Consider the following 6,000-nt stretch of genomic DNA (forward strand, 5'->3'; position numbering starts at 1 on the left):
TGTGGCAGGCAGATGAACTTGGACACTGCTCTAATTAAATCCCTGGAGAATCCCAATTACTAAGAGGAACCACTGTTCACTTACTTTGGATATTTGCATATGTAGTCAGGATCAAAGGCATTTGTAGATGCAAATACCTGTACAACAAACATTACTTGTCTTCCCGTCTCATAATCTCCCCAGAGAGTATCCCAAGAATGAAGCTGGGAAAAGTACATGCACTTCTTGTGTGTATCACCGGAGCCTCATGCAGAACTTGTCTTCCTGTTTACCTTAAATATGATTCTGTGGCAACTGGGCTAAATATTAGTCTTCTGGACACTGTGATAATTGGTGATGCTAACCAGAAGAAAAACAAATAAAGATAGTGTAGTTGACAAGAGAAAGATTTATTCTAGGCACTATTAATAAATACTTATGCCAATTTAGGCAAGTTACTTAAACTTTTTGAACTTCAATTATTTTTTAAAGTATTATTTGTAAAACTGAAATAATTATAGCAACTTTCCACGTCATAATTAAAAAAATTACTGATTCACATATTATGTTTCTAAATATAGTCAAGTTCCTTTCACTTTTTGGAATTAAATTAAAACAAAGTGAGGTTCTTTGTAGGTTGTTAGGTCAACTAATATTTGACAGAAGTGCCAAAAACATACAATAGAGAAAGAATAGTCTCTTCAATAAATGGTGCTGGGAAAACTGGATATCTGCATATAGAAGAATGAAATTGGACCCTCATATCACACAATAAAAAAATCAACTCAATAGAATTAAAGACTTAAATATATTAGATGAAACTATAATACTACTAGAAAAAAAAAAAAAACATAGGGGAAAATCTCCAGGATATTGCTCTGGGTTCTGGGCAAAGATTCTTGGTATATAAATCCAACAACACAGGCAAAAAAAAGCAAAAACAGACAAATGGGATTGCATCAAATTAAAAACCTTCTGCACAGCAAAGGAAAACAATCAACAGAGTGAACAGACAGCCTAAGAATGGGAGAATATATTTACAAACCATACATCTGATAAGGGGTTAATATCTAATATATGTAAGCAACTCAATAAGAACAATAACTTGATTAAAAAATGGGCAAGGGACCTGAATAGAAGACATACAAATGGCAACAAGCATGGAAAAAAAGGCTCAACATCATTAATCATCAGAGAAATGCAAATCAAAACTACAATGAGATGTCACCTAACACATATAGAATGGTTATTACTAAAAAATAAGTGTTGATGAGGATCTGAAGAAAAGGGAACATATATGTATTTGCTTGTATTAAAAATAAAATATATGTTTGAAAATATTCCCTATAAGAAAAGGGAAGAATATGGTAAAATGGGATAGAGATATTAAAAAAAAAACTTCTTTGAAATACCATCATTTATAGTTTGACTTTGAAATCATGTATTTTCAATAATTTAAAATATAATGAAAACAAAGTTTCAAAGTAACTGTAAGCACTTAAAAATAAAGTAAATTAATCTGGTGTTCTTGTGAACATGGATTCTCAGCATATATGGGAGAAAGGAATCTGCATGCAAGACATTAAAAAGTGAAAATGTCTTTGTGGTCCCAAATTTAAATTGGAAGTTCCAATGATTTCTGAAGATAGGATGTATAAAGGTAAAGATCTATCTATATATAAAACTATCTTTATAAAGAAGTGTATGACTATATATCAAAAGATATTGATAAATATGTAAAGATTATATACAATTACATAATACATTTATATATTATATGTATGTGCTTGTTTATTTATTTATTTCAACCCACACATGTAAATATTCTAGCTTTGTTTTCTGAAATGGCTTAGAAACAATGAATATCCTCAAAGCAATAAGCTGTCCCCATTAAACAGGTTATTCCAGGTAATGATCTCCAAATACTATTTAGCACAATAGAGAACAAGACTACTTGGAAAAATACCTTATTCCAATATATGGAATTTTCATAAATTTCTTTCTAGTTACTAATTTCCATACTGACTATACTGGTTCTCATTTTATAGGATATTTTATTTACAAAATATGTATAAAAATAATTTTAGCCCTAGGATGATCTTTATCTTCCTTCTAAGAGGAATTTTCCTTTCTTTATTCCAAATGTCTAGATTCCATAGAAATCCCAGGTCTAAATCCAATTTAAGCACTTGAGAGTTTTTGGGCCACCAGAAGAACACAAACCACAAATTATAGGCCCTGATAGAGCTGGCTACTTTTTATATTCTTAATTCTGGAAAAAATGTTTTGAGTTTCTACACCAAAGTGTAGATATTTTATCAGTGCTGCTATTCTTCATGGCTCTGGACACCACCTTTTGTACACCTGTTTACCATCTGTCCCCAGGAAAAACAGGATTCCTAAAACAAAAAAGTCCTGAATGCTGGACAAATACTTTTTTATATCTTGACCTAGAAATTCTTCTCTGTCTTCAGACAAGATTTAAAATGTATATTTAATATGATTTTTTAAAAGCTGTTTTATTTATTTTTTTTAGTTTTTTGTTTGTTTGTTTTGTTTTTCATGTTAGTATTTCAAGAGTTGTGGCCCAAATCAAACATCTTGGTTTTCTACAGCATATATCACAAAAATTAAATGACTATGAAAGGAAAACAGAGAATGCAAACAAATCAATGAAACAGATCCAACAAAACATTAAAGGTGTAGGGTAGAGACTATAGGAATTTGCAAGATTTTTTTTTTTTTTTTTTTGAGACAGAGTCTCACTTTGTTGCCCAGGCTAGAGTGAGTGCCGTGGCGTCAGCCTAGCTCACAGCAACCTCAAACTCCTGGGCTCCAGTGATCCTTCTGCCTCAGCCTCCCGGGTAGCTGGGACTACAGGCATGCGCCACCATGCCCGGCTAATTTTTTATATATATATCAGTTGGCCAATTAATTTGTTTCTATTTATAGTAGAGACGGGGTCTCGCTCTTGCTCAGGCTGGTTTTGAACTCCTGACCTTGAGCAATCCGCCCGCCTCGGCCTCCCAAGAGCTAGGATTACAGGCGTGAGCCACAGCGCCCGGCCAGAATTTGCAAGATTTGCCTAAGGTGTTTACTTTAAAAGTATTTTAAAACATTGGAGCAACACACACACACACACACACACATGCACACACATCTCTAGGATAGGTTATAGTTGAGCAGTAGGTCACTATGATTTCTGGCATAAACACTGTCTCTAATATTTTATTCTGGGGAGAATTTTCTTTTTGCTTTTGTTTGTTTGTTTTTCATAGTAACCAATAAACACACACACACACACACACACACACACACACACACACACACACACACATTCAGTACCCTGGTCTTAAAATGCTTTCAAATTAAACCCCTTCTCATAACAGAACCAAATTCATTTGATTGGCTTTTGTATCAGTCTCTGAATCAGGGACAATTTTCTTAAAAACAAAAGAAAAATAAAAAAAAAGACTTTACCTTAAAGAACTGAAAGAAAAAGAAAAGCACACCAGTTACAAGTTTTGGAGACATATACAAAACAACTAATGTATATGAAATAGATAGCTCCATATTTTACACACAGAAAGAGTTGCTACAGAACCAAACTAAACAAGATGGAAAATAGGAATTCAAATGGTGTCATTTAGATGTATCTGTCTGATTTCATTCTAGCCATAAGCATTTGCCAAATTTGTACAAACAACATGTTTTCAGCAGGTTATAAATTTTTTTAAACTTCCAGAAAGTGTTTTCATGTGTTTTATCAAATAAATTTTAGCTATGTGTTTAATATGAGAAAAGACAAAGAAAATATTGAGTTTATACTCTTTTAAGACAGGTTAAATATGATGATTATTAAAGGAATTTTGTAAAAACACAAAGTCACAATTAGTTTGTAGGAAAAAAAACTTTTTTTCTTGGTGGGTTGTATTTTTCATGGTTCAGTATAAGACTTTTTTTTATCAGCTAAGGATTATTCCCATATGTTGCCAATCAACAGAAAGAGCAAAGGAGTTCACAAACTGATAAAATGGTTATTAAAAACAACACCTCAAAAGATCTTTCTGCACTTTGTCCAAATCAATATATGTATCTATTTTTATATAAGCTAAGGCAGTTACCTGATGTATAGTGGAAAGGGTCAGCAGAAAACTCTCACATTTTTCTTCTTGCAAATATAACATTCTACTTGAAAAGGAGACATTCTAAAGCAGAACATCCCTTGCAGTCTAATTTCAAATTATGCAATGGGTATGATAATATGACATTGCGTTCATTACCAAATTCTTGTCGTCATTTCTCTGCAGCTACCATGATAATATTGTTACTCTTAAATTATTGTTTTAACATTTGTAATGCTGTAGATATCTCTTTCTGGAATTCATTTACTTTGGCTGGCTGTAGGTAGAGTATGGATAATTGTGGTTCATAGAGTAGTAAAAATTAATTTATGGAAAACTAAAGCCTTACTAATAGCTATGGAAACAATTTAAATCATGCTACATTTAGCTAATTTCTCAATAGTTTAAGACAGTATTTCTCAAGAGTTGTTTCAGGAAAGAAGTAAGATATAACATTCTAGTACCATGTGTAATGAATTAACTTCTCTCCTTTGAAGAGCTTGGAAACTTCCTTACTCCAGACTTTATTGGCAAATAAATTCACTTGCCAAAAACTTGAAATTTATAGAAATAAATCCTTCTCACTCAGCAAGAAGGAATAGATTCATGTAAAATTTATTTTTATGTGTTTGAGTACCTCATAGCAAAATGAACCGTAAAGCGACAGCCCCTCATCTTTTTCCCAAACCATCACCACTAAAAAGTAAGCAAATAATCATTAACAACAGATTTGGAAAATTAATAAGCTGTGAAAATACATAGAAATTGATATTAAAAGGCTAATAGTTTAAAAATGATATAAGTGCAACATAGAAATACTATATTTAATTCATTCTTTTCATAAGAAGTATATATGCCTATTAATCACCAGTAATTAGGTTGTAATTTGAGAATTTGAGGATTAATAACTTTCATGTTTTCTTTTAAGGCATTCATGATTATTTCATGGATTATTAACATAAATAAATAGTATTTTGCCACATATTATATGATCTAAGTGAGAGGGCTATATAGTGGTAAGGCTTTTATAAGATACAGAAAACAATATTGCCATTAGCAGTATTAAATTAGACTACACAGAATTGCAGAGATATGATGTTTTCTGACTTACAGAATATGCAATTGTATGTAGCTCAATACAATATTATTAGTTTCCATAGTGTTGAAATGGAGCTTGATCTTGAAAAATGATATATGGTTAGAATTAGGCTCTGCAGTCAGTGACCTGCATATTACAATAGTTTAAGTAAGATAAAAGATCATTTTTCTCTTGCTTACATTAATTTTAGAAGAAAGTGATCCACAGCTGGTCTGTGGCTCTGTAGCCACAAATTCCTGATGACCTTGGTCCTTTCCGAATTCACAATCTGAAGTGTGATCCTGGTGTGACCCTTAGTCTCCCCATTCCAGAAAGCAGGATGGAAGCAATGAAAAAATAGATGGACAGAGGATACCTGCCACCACCACTTCAGGAAAGGTTCACATGAAGCTCACAGACTATTTCATACATTCTGTTGGCCAGAGTCTAACCACAAGACATAACCTGAAGGGCTGTGGGGAAATGTATTTTGCAGGCAGCTATGTGTCAGTTACTAATTGTAGCACTAGGTGAGGAAAGAAGTATGGGAATTCAGCATATCTCAGCTTCTTTATCATTAAAGGATAGTTTACTAGTTGCATGAGAAATGGAAAAGGCCTGCCAGAAAAAAAAAATCATTTGCCATGGTGCAAAATCTTGTAACTATATGAAACATTCAGTTGACTATATTTTTTATCATGGAAGGACCATAAATCACATTAGGACAAATGGAAAAAGATGCACTTAAAACAACAGGACTATGTCCTTTAACATATTGTTTGTACAAATTTGGCAAATGCTTATACCTTGAATGAAATC

Source organism: Microcebus murinus, chromosome 17 (genome assembly GCF_040939455.1).
Source record: "Microcebus murinus isolate Inina chromosome 17, M.murinus_Inina_mat1.0, whole genome shotgun sequence".
Taxonomy (NCBI): Eukaryota; Metazoa; Chordata; class Mammalia; order Primates; family Cheirogaleidae; genus Microcebus; species Microcebus murinus.